At 43.5% G+C, this 14424-nt stretch overlaps 1 long non-coding RNA gene across 1 annotated transcript; it reads left to right on the top strand.

Annotated features, from left to right (window-relative positions):
• The first annotated feature begins 528 nt into the window (after nt 1-528).
• LOC309352415 lies at nt 529-11563 on the top strand. Its single transcript, XR_014161305.1, has 4 exons — nt 529-1187; nt 2196-2361; nt 7813-7937; nt 9801-11563. It is a non-coding gene; the product is annotated as an uncharacterized lncRNA (long non-coding RNA).
• Nucleotides 11564-14424: the final 2861 nt, after the last annotated feature.

Below are 14424 nucleotides of genomic sequence, written 5' to 3'. Positions count from 1 at the left end.
CATAACACATCACATTTCAACTTTAACAAATTTTTCACTTTTGGACTTTCTTCAGCCTCTCTGACAATCATCCAAATTTAATTTTTAAGTACACATTTCTTAAATTCACTATTGCCTTTCGGAAAACCATTTGAAACCTATTTTTCTTTTTTGCAATATTTCTTTGACTTTTACAGAGCTTCTTTAATGCCACTAACGTTATTTCTCTGTCACTTATACCTTCCCAATAGTCCACCCACTTTCTCCAGTCCTCAATAAACTTTTGATCTCGTAGATATCTGATCTTTCCTGTCAATTTGTCCAGTTCTGCATAGTCCATCAGCTTTATTCTCCACTCCTCTAATGTTGGTACTTGTTCTTGTTTCCAATTCTGGGTCAATAGTATTCTCGCCGCTCTTACTGCATATTGAAAAAGTTTACAATCCTTTCTATTTATTTCATTTCCTATAATTCCTAAAAGAAAAGCCTCTGGTTTCTTAACAAATGTATATTTCAACATTTTCTTCATTTCGTTATAAATCAGAGCCTGCAAGTTTCATTGTGTCCTTGCCTTCGCCCGATGCACACCCTTTCCTGACATGGGAGCCTGAGCAAATTTCCCTGCCCAACAGCTGGTTTTTGTTTGTATCAGCCTACTTTGAAATCTATTGGCAATACTGATCCAAAGGTTCACAAAGCCTTGGGTGCAGGCGAGGGAGACCCAAACACTCCCTACGGAGGTCTCCGTTGGCTGCTTTGTTGTTGTTAAAGTGTGATCTGCAACAAAATATTGCAGTATGAAATTGCCATCCCTTCTCCAGAATACACCTTTGTGTTCTCCTAGCTCAGAGACTGTTTTATGTGCACTGACCATCTTCAGTCCTAAGGATAGGCACTCACAGAATGAGTTAGCTGGGTTTTTATTATTGATTATTATATTGCTTTTCACAACCAAGGAAACTCACTGCAAAAAATTGAAATGCAAAAAAGAAAGAAGAAGCAATGCATAGCAAGCATATCCATTAAAACAAGGTTACTTCAGGTGCCAAAATGTATTGAGCCGGCCCTAATACTCATAATAATAACATTGGGATTTATTTATTTTTTTCATCAGGAACAAGGGCGGGCAACTACAAAGCACCACAACTTATTTCACAGAAGTGATGATGTCATATCCTGGGCACAATTTGCCATCCCTTGCATTCCAGGTAGCTAACATTTTTCTCATATAAACTCACCAAATAAGGTAAGTTGAGGAAGAGTACATTAGCACACCTGACTAACAGTTCAAATGGCCAGTTTTTATTTTATAAAAGTTTGAAGCCTCTTTTTTAATGACCAAAAAAAAAAAAAATTTCCCAAAATAGCGAGCAAGCTTTTGAGTCCACCAGATCTCTGCTTCAGGATGGATGTTAAACAAAATAGGAGGGATGGCGAGGAAAAAAAGGCCATCTTGATACTGATGACATAATGTCTGCATAATGAAGTGCATTTTTGTATTGGAAGGGGCATAGTTCTGGTGATTGCCATGATGAGTGCCTACCCTTCGGAATGTACCCCTACACCACTCTTTTTCATACATGACAATCAGGCTCTCTGGGCCTCTCTTGTGCTATTTGTGTACATGTGGGGCAGAAAGTGGGTGGCGTGGGTGGCGCTGTGGGTTAAACCACAGAGCTTAGGACTAGAAGGTCAACGGTTTGAATCCCCACGACGGGGTGAGCTCCCGTTGCTTGGTCCCTGCTCCTGCCCACCTAGCAGTTTGAAAGCACAAAATGCAAGTCGATAAATAGGTACCGCTCCAGCGGGAAGGTAAACGGTGCGGCCACATGACCCGGAAGCTGTACACCGGCTCCCTCGGCCAATAAAGCAAGATGAGCGCTGCAACCCCAGAGTCAGCCACGACTGGACCTAATGGTCAGGGGTCCCTTTACCCTTTTTTTACGGTGCAGAAAGTAGCTTAAAAGCAAATGCACATTTTAGCCACTATAGATAAAATAGACAGGCAGACAGAAAAAATTAAACGCCAAACTATTGTTATAATTAGGGGAGAGAGAAAAATGATTCTTAAATGAGCAATTTTTAGTCTGACGGCAAAGCGCCCACAGGTCCCTGATCTGGAATGTGCCTCTGATCTGTACTGGGAGCACTGAAATGGCTGGTTTAAACATGCTTTTTTTTAAAAAAATAAAAAATTATCCTTGTGTGTGTGTCAGGTATGAACTGAAAGTATCCTCTTCCTTCCATGATTTGCTTTCAGAGACAATCATCAAATGAAAGCAAATGAAATCTCAGAGAGAGAGAGAGAGAGAGAGAGAGAGAGAGCGCACTTCAGACAAGTAATGCCACTAATGTTTGATATTCACAGCCATTTCTCATTACGTAAGTTTTCCATTGGTTGTCTATCATCTGGAAGTGACCCTCCCTCTGAGTGCTCCAACACACCGTGAGGTCACACAGTTGGGAGCACCATGTCCTGTTGTAACTTGACTCTTTAAAGGGATTCTAGGGACGTCACATCCTTGTGCCAAAATTAAGAGGAAAGTAAACTCACGGTGAATTTGCCTGGACAAAAATGTGCATTTTTGTTTCAAAGTCTATAAGCCATTGCTTTTCTCCAAGGGCACGTCCAGACATCCTGTTTATTGTGCATTCATCCTGATTTTGTCTGCAGGGATATTAGATGCTGGCTGTTTAATGAGCACTGCAGGTCAGTCAAAGTGAGTGTTATCCCACACTTCCCACTGCATTTTCCCATCACTTTTCTTACCACAAAGTCTGATATTTGGGGGCAAAGCAGGTTTGTTGCACAAGACCTCCCAATTGCACAGCCTGGATTTGCCAATAAGTGATTTAATACCACACAAACATAGGCTGGAAATGCCTCCAATCTTAAACCCTAACTCCTTTTTCTGTTCTAAGGCAATGTACACACTGGCAGCTTAAAATGCAGCAAGGCTGTGTTTCAAGTCACATTCTTACATTGCTGTGCACACCAAAGTAGAGGTGGGGATGTCTTCACCCAATGCACATTGCCTGTTTGGTTTCCCCATGCGTACACTCCTGCAACTCCTATTCATGAAACTGCATTCACAAAGGTGATCTCAAGTACACACACCTCAGCTTAACTGCGAAATGAATGTGGCTTATGTTTGCAAATCAGATGGAAGCTGATTTGAGGGGGAACACACCCAACAACAGTATTTCTCAGGAAACTACAGCACATATATGGCTTGTGGCAAACACCACATGTACACAGCTTCAAACACCAGCAGCGGGAGCGCAATGGAGCCTGAGTAAACAGCAATGTGTACACAGCCTATGACCACCAGCTCATCCTAGAGGGTCAGGGGTGAGCTCAATATTTCCCATCCTCCCCTCTCTCTCTTGCACAGCTGATTTGCTGGCAGGAATAAAACCCAAAGGTCACATTGTAGAATCAGGCACTGCTTGCGTCCCTGGTAAATGAACAAAAAGGGAGCAAACAGCCTCCAACCTGTATCATTTATTTCTCTTTTCCTCCCTGAATGTTAACAACGTAGGCTGTTATTTGGCTCAGGGCTGTTCGGCTTAGCTGTGCTTAGCATAATGGCTTGACAGCCTTGAGAAAATTAAAAGCTGGAACTCAGATTAAATTGGCAACAATTGCTCCTTTACATCTCTCTGTTTAGGGGACAAAAGCTTAACTGAATCACTAGACTGTTAAATTGCAGGAACCTATTCCAGCTGTTTCGTGCTTCTCTGCCTGTGATCCCTACGCTGCCTTGAGAGTATGGCTGGGACCCAAAGAGCAAGTTCAAGTATGCTGCGAGTCCTTGTGTGCCCAGTTGTGTTGCATTGGGGCAGTTAGGAAGCTGTGGCACTTACAGAGCAGATTCCCAGGGTATCCCAACAGTTTGCCATGTAGCCGGGGTGTGGGTAAAAGGCAGGGCAGGCCCACCATTGAGGCAGAATGAACCATTTTGCCTTGGGGCCAAAACCATAGAATCATAGAATTGTGGAGTTGGAAGGGACCCTGACTGTCTTCTAGTTCAACCCCCTGCAATGCAGGAATCTCAACTAGCACATCCATGACAGCTGGTCATTCAACCTCTGCCTAAAAACCTCCAATGAAAGAGAGTCCACCACCTTCCGAAGGAGACTGTTCCACTGTCAAATAGCTCTTACTGTCAGAAAATCATTCATGATGTTTAGTCAAAATCTCCTTTCTTGTAACTTGATTTGGGTCCTACACTCTGCAGCAACAGAAAACGAGCTTGCTCCATCTCCCATGTGACAGCCCTTAACATATTTGAAGATGACTATCCTATCTCCTCTCAGTCTTCTTTTACCCAGGCTAAACATACCCAATTCCCTCAAATGTCCCTCCTAAGGCTTGGTTTCCCTCCTCTGCACATGTTCCAGATTGTTGATATCCTTCTTAAACTGTGGCATCCAGAACGGGGACATAGTACTCCAGGTGTGGACCCTTGATCATCTTGGTTTCCCTCCTCTGCACACATTCCAGCTTGTCAATATCCTTCTTAAATTATGTTTTATAGGTGACTGTACGACATGCTGCTAAAATCGCAATAGCTTTGCTCCTCCCTGCGACGCCATGGTTTGGAACAGTGTTGTTTCTGAATGTAGCCTTGTGGTTTGTTTCCTTCCAAATGAACTATGAGCTGTGTCCACGGTTTGTTCTTAGCTTACTGCTTGAGATTTCTTTGGGGAAGACAAACCACGAACCCAGGATCAGACATAAAGAGACCATGGCTTAGCTCCTGACAGCACTGCAGCACCCAGAGTTGTGGGGGAGCAAAGTGCATTTCTCAACCATAGTTTAGTTTAAGTGGTTTAGAGTTGCCTGTGAATATGGAATTTTGGAATAATTTTCAAAAGTGCCTTATTTTCAAACCCAGCAGAATTCAGAGTATGGTACAACCACTTCCACATTCTGTCCCAACGAAAAGCACAAAGGTGCTTTTTAAAATAGTCTCAAAATAGAAGATTGGAAGAAAGATGGCATTTCTTAATGTTGCAAAGGTTTCCCCAGATAAGACCTTGAGCCAATAAAGATTTATGCCAGTGTGATATAGATAAGGTGGATAATGCCAGATGGTCCTCCTTGATAGCTGCATTCGCTAGACATAAAATAGGACAATGTTCAGACAATTCATCAGGGCAAGTATTAATCTTAATTTCTTATCATTCTGGAGGATGTGCAATGAGTAACTCTTCATGAAATACAGAGGTTAAAACTGGCTAGTTAACAGCTGACTCACCAAGATGAATTTAGCCTATCAATCATGTACAGCAGCCCAATAAACTTTTCCCCCCTCACCACCACTTGAGGGGGAAAAACACTGATTGTCAAGCACCTCCTAGAATGGTTGAAGGGTTACAGTTGGTTTGGTGGGCCACAAGTTGTTTTCAGGAACAGTTCCAAGTCCATATCTGAATTTACTAGCTTCCTTTGCTGACTTGAGATTCTGAGAAGTCTGGCTCTGAGGAATATAACATGATATTCTGGATCTCACAGACTTTGCCCCAAGCAAAGTTCTGTCTTATGCTTTCAGTGTCTGAAACTATCTTACCCACTCTCTTCTCCTTTTGTGGGTACTTCCAAACAAGGCCTTAATTTGGAAATGTGGCAACAGAGGTCTTCTTCTTCTTCTTCTTCTTCTTCTTCTTCTTCTTCTTCTTCTTCTTCTGTTTGTACCCCAACATCTGACAGGGCTGCCCCAGCCGCTCTGGGCAGCTTCCAGCATATACAAAAGCATGAAACATTAAAAAAACCTTCCCTATAGAGGGCTGCCTTCAGATATCTTCCAAAGGTTGTATAGTTACTTATTCCCTTAATAGCTGATGGGAGGGCATTCCACTTCCCTTAACACAAAAAAACTGTTTTGGCATACGGGATGGATAGGAATAGGTTTGACACACAACAGCTCCAAATCGACTTGAATTACACAACCTGAATTTGCCAGGTTGTGATTGAAAATAGTCACCTGAAAATAGTGACCAGCATCATTGTCTTCTAGATGGTAAGTCTGAGGGCAGGGTCAGTCTTCTTGATAGTTCTAAGCCAACTCAAGTGTGTGTGTGTAAAAATGCTTCAAATAAACAAATGAATCGGGCAGTAAAGGCTGCAATCCTTTGCACACATTTGGAAACAAGTCCTACTGAAGAAAGCAACATACAACAGGAAAGGTAATAAAGGAAAATTCGTAGCCCCCAATATCACCTGCCAGAGCGAGTCTGATCTAGTAGAAGACCGATTCCTTTACAGATCACTGAGCATGGGAAAAATATAACAGGTCATTTTTTCCCTCTGAGAGGTAAAGGAGCAGGTGACCTAAAATGGCATTTGCCAGACCAAGACCTTGTTAATAATTTATTTCCAAGGGATAGCGTGCCTGGATCCACGACCAAAGAATGTGAAAAGGAAGCACAGAGAGAAATGGTGCAGGTATGCATTCTCCCTCTTTCCCCATCCTCACCATTACAGATAAGCTAGCAAAACACCTGAGCAAAGTGCAAGTGGACGCTGACATAAGTCACAGAGCACAAGTTTTGCATGTGGAAGGTTCGAGGTTCAGTCCCTGGCATCTGCAGGTAAGGCTTGGAAAAACCGGAGAGCTACAGCTCGTTCCCCAGTGATGGGGAACCTGTGTTGAAATTTCCATTCCACCTTAAGGAGCAGATGTGTGGAACTGTTGCGTGTCACATGCCTGTTTCCATTCCAGCACAGCTTGCTGGGTACTTCTGTTGTGTATAGCTTTTGCTTTTCCTGTTCTCTCTGAGAAGACGAGAGAAAGAGAGACGACATGTTTCTTTGTCCTGATTTATGATTAATAAATCTGTAGTTGTAGTATGCTTCCACAAGCCTCACGCCTATTCTTTGTGCGCAGTTCAATCTGCTGATAGCTTGCCCTGGCTTTGAAGCCCGGGTCGCTGATTTACGTCAGGGCAGAGGCCGATGGTCTACGCAGCAGGACTGCTGGAAGGGAATGGCCTGGCTGGGGCTAGCCAGCTGGCCTCCTGGCCCTCTGCATGTCAACAACCTGTGGCCCTCCAGGTATGTTGGGCTATAGCTTCCATATCCCTCACCACTGGCTGGGGCTGATGGATAATGAAGTCCAGCATTATCTGGAGGTCCACAAATTCATGGAGGTTAAGGCTGTTGGTGGTTATTAACCACAATGGCTATGTTCCATCTTCACTGTTGGATGCAGTGTAACTCTGCTTTGAGTCTTCCCAGAGGTATCAGGTTGGCTACCATGATGAAGACAGTACTGAGTACATTTTATTGCATCACTCATTATTTGTTCATTTGATGGACATGAAGAATCTTACCTGTGAGACACATTACAACATGTTATGTTAAATGTTAGGAAGGATAACTGCTTAATCGATTGGACACCCACACATCATCCCTCAGGAGTGTGCAATTGCATTTCATTGAGACTTTTAAAACGTTACAACTTAGATATTATATTTTCAGATCAGCGACAAGGACAGAAAGGACAAAATATATATTAAAAATGGTGAGTGATGAAGCTGATTTCTTTGCCTCCAAAGGCATTTGCAGAGGAGATTTGGCTGTAAAAAGCACCACACACACACACACACACTACACTTCCCACAACAACAACAACAACAACAACAAAAGCATAATTAAGGGCCTTGTGTTTCCAGTATTGCAACAAGGTGATTTTATGTTATTTTAGATTTATTTTTTATTTGTTTTCATAACTATAAAATACAATAAATGTTACAAATCTAATACATCATTAGTTAAACGTTCTGTCCATTGCAAATTCACATGTTTATCTTTTTAATCCTTTTCAGGCATTTCTAGATTGACCAAATATATTGGTCCTGTTTCAACACAAACAAGCAGTAAAAAGTACCAGATCAGGTGGCACTCCATCATTGTCCTTTTTTTAAGCTACATAATAAAATCAAACAGCCAGGTAATTTTAGTTAGTGGATCTTGGGGTGGGGGCACGGCAGGAGGGTGGAGAGCTTTAGATAGCTATGTACTTTAGTTATGAAGCACACAATTAACATTCCTTCACGTGCCTTCACTCTGTTAGAGAAAATTACCTAATAATAATAATAATAATAATTTTAAAAAATTGGGCAGTCCTGATTTTAAAAAGAAAAGAAATACTTTGAGACAGAGGTGCAGCTTGGACCCAACATTGGGGGATCTCAGCACCTGTGATGTCACACAAACACACAACACTGGGAGGAGGCCAAGCCCCTAGCCCAGCACACCAAACCTGGTGGTGGGCAGGGCAAGAATAGAGAAACATGAGAAGGACCCTGCTGAATGAAGTCAAAGGCCCATCTAGTCAAGCGTTGCATTGACCAGACGCCTATGGGAAGTCCACAAACAGGACCTGACCTACTTGCGACTCCCAGAAACTAGCATTCCTTAAGAAGCATATGGCCTCCAATGTTGTAAGGAGAACATCCCCATCATGGCTAGATACAATAGATGGACTTATCCCCCATAAATGTGTCTAATCCTCTTCTAAAGCCATCCAACCTGATGGCCACCGCTGCATCTTGTGGGGGGGGGGGGATTCCACATGCTATGTACTTGGAGTACTTTTGCCAGTCCTGAATCTTCTAATCTGCCCTTTCATTGGAAGCAGTGGAGGCTGCTCTGCTTGGGCAAATGGGACAGTGCCCCACCACCAACTTCAGTCTGCTCACCTGCCTGTCTTCTTAATTACAACCAGTCGTGGAGGGGTCAGCTTCCTCCTCCTTGATAAGGTTGCCCTTATTGAACTCAACAGGGAAAAGGAAGAGGAAGTGAAAGCTAGAATTGGTTAGGTGTGCCTGTGATTGGTTCTGACTCTTGTTGGTCTCCCTACCTTCTGCCCTGCCAGTCTCAATGGTCCCCAGCCACCATGGGTTGGATGGTCCCAATCCAAGTTCTCATACACTCCAAACATTCTGCCGATAAAAATCAGGACAGGGGCCTCATGCCTCTTTCCCAAAGCCCTGTAAACTTCTGCCTGATGTTGGGAAGAAGGCAGGAGGGCTCCAGGATCCTACCAGAGGTCTTGACGCCTCCTTCCCAAAGTCTAGGAAGCTTCTGCCCAGCATAGGGAAAGTGGCAGGTTCTCTGCTAGGGCACAAGAGACCCAAAACTCCTTCCCCAAGCCCCTTAAGTGCTTGCTGGCTTTGAGAAGGAGGCAGGAGGGCTCCAGGAGCCCATCACAGTCTTGTGCCTCCTTCACAAAGGCCGGCAACTGCTCCTTCACAATGCTGCTGCTGCTGTTGCTGCTGCTGCTGCTACAAGAGCTGCTTCTGTGAGCCTCATCCACAGCTGGTGTGAAATTGGGGCACCTTGGAACGAAGGCAGAGCCCGGGGTGCCTTCAAGGAAAGTGTTGCTGTCCTGGTTAAATCAGGGCACTTGGGAGGTATGAGTTCTAGTGATGGGACTGCATGTGCAGAAGGCAACCCTTTGGATCGGGCCCATTTTTTTAATCCTATCCGGTGTTCCTCACCCAATGTGATCAAAACAATGAAACCCCCCAGCATGTCACAAAGCAAAACAGCTGTCTTTAATTAATGCTAATTGGATGGTTGCTAAAGGTTTTGACAAGAAATGCCCGAAGAACATAACTGTGTGCTTTTTGAGCTAGTTTAAAGTTGCACTTCTCTGAACTTTTGCCAGTTGGAAGCAGAAAAACAGGATAAGGTTTCTGCTGACACTGCAGCCCAGAACCACTGCCAAACTTCCTCTGAGCGCATAGAAGAATGAAGCAAAATGTATCCGAGATTTTATTTCATTATTTCACTTTGTTTTCTTGAGAAGCAAGGATGGTCGGGGCAGAAGGGTCATCGGCTGTGTATCCAAGGCAGATAACATTTAAACCTGACACCAAAAGGAAAGGAAGCTCTCTTGTTCTGCAAGAAAAGTTCAGAAATCCCCAGTCACACAATACATCTATTGGGAGCAAACTTTCACAGAGCAACAAGCCAGCTTTATAATATGATCACAATATGATTGTAAGGATACTGAGTTGATTGGGGGGGGGGGAGGAAACTCCATAGGTGAAAAACAGCTCCTATTTGCTTGGTCTATTTTTACCTCTATTAGGTGGACTCCTCTACGGGTGTCCAAAAATTTGCTTTAGGTTTCTGGAACTTGGTAGGTAGGGGAGGGAAATAAAGCTGTGTTTGTGGAGCAAGTCCGGAGATCAAGTCCTCCATCACAGTGAGTTGCTCTTCAGTTCAAAGAGCCCTTGTGGTGCAGCCATTATGTGGAGGATAGGAGAGCACATATTGACTTGAACCAGGGTCACAATGGAGAACAATACGCCTCTGCTTTAAATGATAATATTAGTGAACAAGTATATTCTGGCACAAACTTTCAGGAAATCTTACTCTCCCTGTATTAGACTGCAACCTCTACACATTTATTGTGGGATTTCCCCCCTGAGCAGGCATGCAGGGGGTTGTGCTGTTAGTCTTTGAAGCACTACAAGGCACTCTGTCCTTTCCTTTAATAAATCTGATATAAAAAGACACTCTGTTCTTTTGATAGCTCTGTAGATGAGTCGCTGTCCTATCAAGCCAGACTATTAGTTAGCTAGCTCAGTGTTGTTGGCACTGGCTGGCAGCAGCTCTCCTGGATTTCGGACTAGAATCATGACAGGGGAGTGGTGAGAGGCACCAGCTGGGGAACCCCCAAGGGAAGAAGACTCTGAGTCAGGGGGTGGGTGGTGGGTTGAAGATGAGTGGTCAGAAGGAAAAGAGGGAGCAGGGTGGGAAGAGGAGGTGTTGGAAGCTGAAGAGGCAACAAGGTTTAGGGAGCAGGAAGAGGCTGGGGCAGAGCGCAGTGCAGACTTGGAGGCAGGAGAGGAGGGGGGCCAGGAGACAGAGATGAGGCAGGTTGATGAAGAATCCAGGGAGTCTCCCCCTCCTGCTGCGACCTGCTCGCCTCCTCCTGGTCTCCCAGAACATGCAGAGAAATGAAGGAGGAGCAAAGAGCTTAGGCTGCTGGGGAAGAAACCGGGGAAAGCGCCTTAGAGAGTGGTAGGAAGGCAGGGACCTTCAGTCCTTGCAACTGCCTCACTGGGGCAAGACCTACTGGGAAGGGTTGCTGCAACCAACTAGGACTGAACTGTTTTGTTTCTTTGATAAAGAGTTCACTGACATCGGGTGCTTTATTATTTTATTGCTGACCTACGCCTGACACCAGCTCCTGACAAACCATTCCTAGCCCTAGGTGGAGATAGAGCATGAGACTTTCTGCAAGGAAAACACACGCTCCATCACCGAGCTACATACACCCCTTTTAATTACAGTGCATTATCGGAGCATATCTACACTAATAATTTATAACGTTAAAAATGCATTATTAAAATTTGACTCCAGCGGCTGCTGCAGAGCAGCGAGCCACTGGCAATGGAAAAAATTGCCATTAAGTGTTCGAAACACTATTAAATACGATGTTCTATAAGATCAATGTAGATCCAGCCTTGCTCTTCTCTGCTTTGTGGCATTGTGCAGAATCATGCGATGCAAGATCACCTCCAGACTGTCACTGTTTTGTGGGATGGATTCAATCACATACAGGCAATCATAAATTTGTGCAAGTATAGAAATTTCGTAAAATCGTTAAAATAAACCTTAGTACTGTGAGAAACTAGTCTACCAACAATTTGTGGGTGCCAAGACCAGAGCGGGGATTGGCATGTTTCTTCAAGCAGGCTGTGGCATGCTGATGAAGCACCTATATTTAGAGTACAATAGTGTTTCAACCCAGTTTGCCTGTGAATGTTTTCCAAAAGGCTTTGGTTTCAGGTCAGTGAGGGTCAGGATGGTCTGAAAACAACCTTGGCTGCCCATGGGAGATTAACATAATGATACAACCATCAGAATGTATTAAGAAGAAGATCTGTATGCTTCTGGACAGTTCTTTGCCTGGACAGAGAGTGGAATGCCTCCACTCTCATTAAAATAATTAGACTCTTCAGTAGTGGAATTAATCCGTCATATGCTTCCTAGGATAAAAGGAAGTCAAGTAAATTAGAAGAAGTAAAAAACACTTTTTTGCTGTGCTAGGAAATCCACTGTGGTAAAAGAGTAAACAAGGACTCTCAGATCACTGTGGGCAGTTAGACTATTTCTGGATCGGGGCTTCATAAACAAGGCTGGAATCAGTTCTTGCTAACCGTTGAACCTTGTAAACCAGGTTTTTCCAGACTTCTGAATTCATTGGCCCCTTGATGAGCTTTTAAAATTGTCATGGAGCCCAACCCCAATTCTTAGAAATGCAAATGAAATAAAGACAAGCGATTGCAATACATAATCAACATTTATTAATCATCCATCACCATTACTTGGTTGGCATCTATCTGTCTCGGGAGACAATGGAAGAGTACACTTTCGGGAGTGAAGTCAAACCACTGGAAGCTCACAGCACCTGCTGTGGCTGAATACGAGAGAGACATGTTTTGTTGCAGCGGAGCAGATAAAGGCATCCTAGGAATCATAAAATGTAAAAAATAAGGAATACTATTATTGTATTGTGGAATCTTCTTATTAAATACAGAGGTTCCCCACTGACAAGGGAGGTGTACTCTGTATATGCCCATGACATTTATTTCTGAGGCTTATAGTTCCTAATTAAATGCTTTGCACTATATCCTCTATATACAAACTTATTTTCTGCCCCTAGGCTCATTTAAACCTCATTTCAACCCCTAGGTCTTTATTCACCCCTTGCAGTCTTATAGACCCAAAGGGGTCAATATCAATCACTGTGGGAAAACCTATTCTAAATGGAGAAAATCCAAATAAATGTGCTCTTCTTTCTTAAGTATACAGAGTAAATCAGGAGTGAGGAACCTTTCCAAATGCTGCTGTATTAAAACTCCCATCAGCCACAGCCAATGTTCCTGGCAACCTCATTTACCTGTTTTACGTTTAAAATGGCAAAAAGGGGCTATCAAAATATATTGGGATGAATGAAATCAAGTTGTACGCTCTTGAGAGGTATTTTAAAAAGAAATGCATACCAAAGCACTTTCCAAGAGAAGAGCTTGAGCCACAGTAAAATATTCCAGGCACTCATTTTGCTGAAGTACACATTTCATCAAAACTACAAAACCAAGTTAAAGAGTGTTCCTGTTTCGCATAAGTTGTTCAGTGCCAAAGGACCTTGACCTAGAACAGGGAGGCTCACCCAGCGGTTGGAAAAGGAGATGTAAGTGAGTACATGAATCCAAGCACACTGAAAAGACAAACTGTTTTAGCCAAGGAGATACAAATTATTTCCTAGCCTGGAGATACATTTGCTCCTGTAAACAGTTTTGCAATCATTTGGCATATTTCCTAGGTTGAAAAGCTGATAGAAAAAAAAAACTTTTGAATATACTCAGATTTAATATATTCAGAGGAACCCTATTTTCCAGACTATCTGCTGCATAATGAATATTTGGTGGGTGTGGGGGATATATGTTAATAAATAGTAATGAAGGAGATTTCCCATTCCGCAGTTTGGTAACTGAAAGACTTACATCTTAGGGATCCTTTTCACAGTATGGGAGAAACGTAAGAGTAGATCTGCGGGATCAGATCAAAGGCCTGTCTAGCTCAGCATTCTGTTTCCCAAAGGAGCCAAACACAAAATGTCTTTGGGAAGCCTATGAACAAGACATGAGGACAACAGTCCTCTATGGTTATTGTTCCCCAGAAATTGGTTTGAAAGCACGCAAGTGCAAGTAGATAAATAGGTACCACTCCGGCGGGAAGGTAAACGGCATTTCCGTGCGCTGCTCTGGTTTCAGTGTTCCGTTGCGCCAGAAGCGGCTTAGTCATGCTGGTCACACGACCCAGAAAAACTGTCTGCGACAAACGCCAGCTTCCTCGGATTGTAAAGCGAGATGAGCGCCGCAACCCCAGAGTCGTCTGCGACTGGACTTAATTGTCGGGGTCCTTTTCCTTTTTTGATACCCATTGTTTACTCTTATCCCCTATGAATTTATCTAATAATCCCCTTTCAAAGCTTTCTAACTTGGTAACCATCAATTCTTGAGGCAGGGAGTTCCATAGTTTAACTGTCCACAATATACACCAATAATGCAGAAACATCTAACTGTGCTTCCTTCATAAGGCACATTAACAGAGGAAGCTGTGTTATATATAAGTTAAATCATTGGTTCACCTAGCTCAGTACTGTCCACACTTAACTCGCAGTGTCTCTCCCAGGTTCAGGAAGGTTTCAGTCCTGGAGATGCCAGGGATTGAAAAGCAGGTGTTCTGCCACTGTGCTGTGGCTTGTTCCCAAAATGTGACAGTAAGGATGGTTGGCACCTGCAGGAAGGTACATAAGGATTCATCTCCCTCCCCACAAACCCCAACTTTCATTACTAGCCAGGTGAGGGAGGGTCACAGAGCAACTTCCTTGCTTATACTAATTGACCCATACT

Source organism: Podarcis erhardii (genome assembly GCF_964252035.2).
Source record: "Podarcis erhardii genome assembly, chromosome: 11".
In the NCBI taxonomy this organism is placed as follows: Eukaryota; Metazoa; Chordata; class Lepidosauria; order Squamata; family Lacertidae; genus Podarcis; species Podarcis erhardii.
Note: the sequence above shows the minus strand (reverse complement) of the source record. Positions and strands in the feature narration are given on the sequence as shown.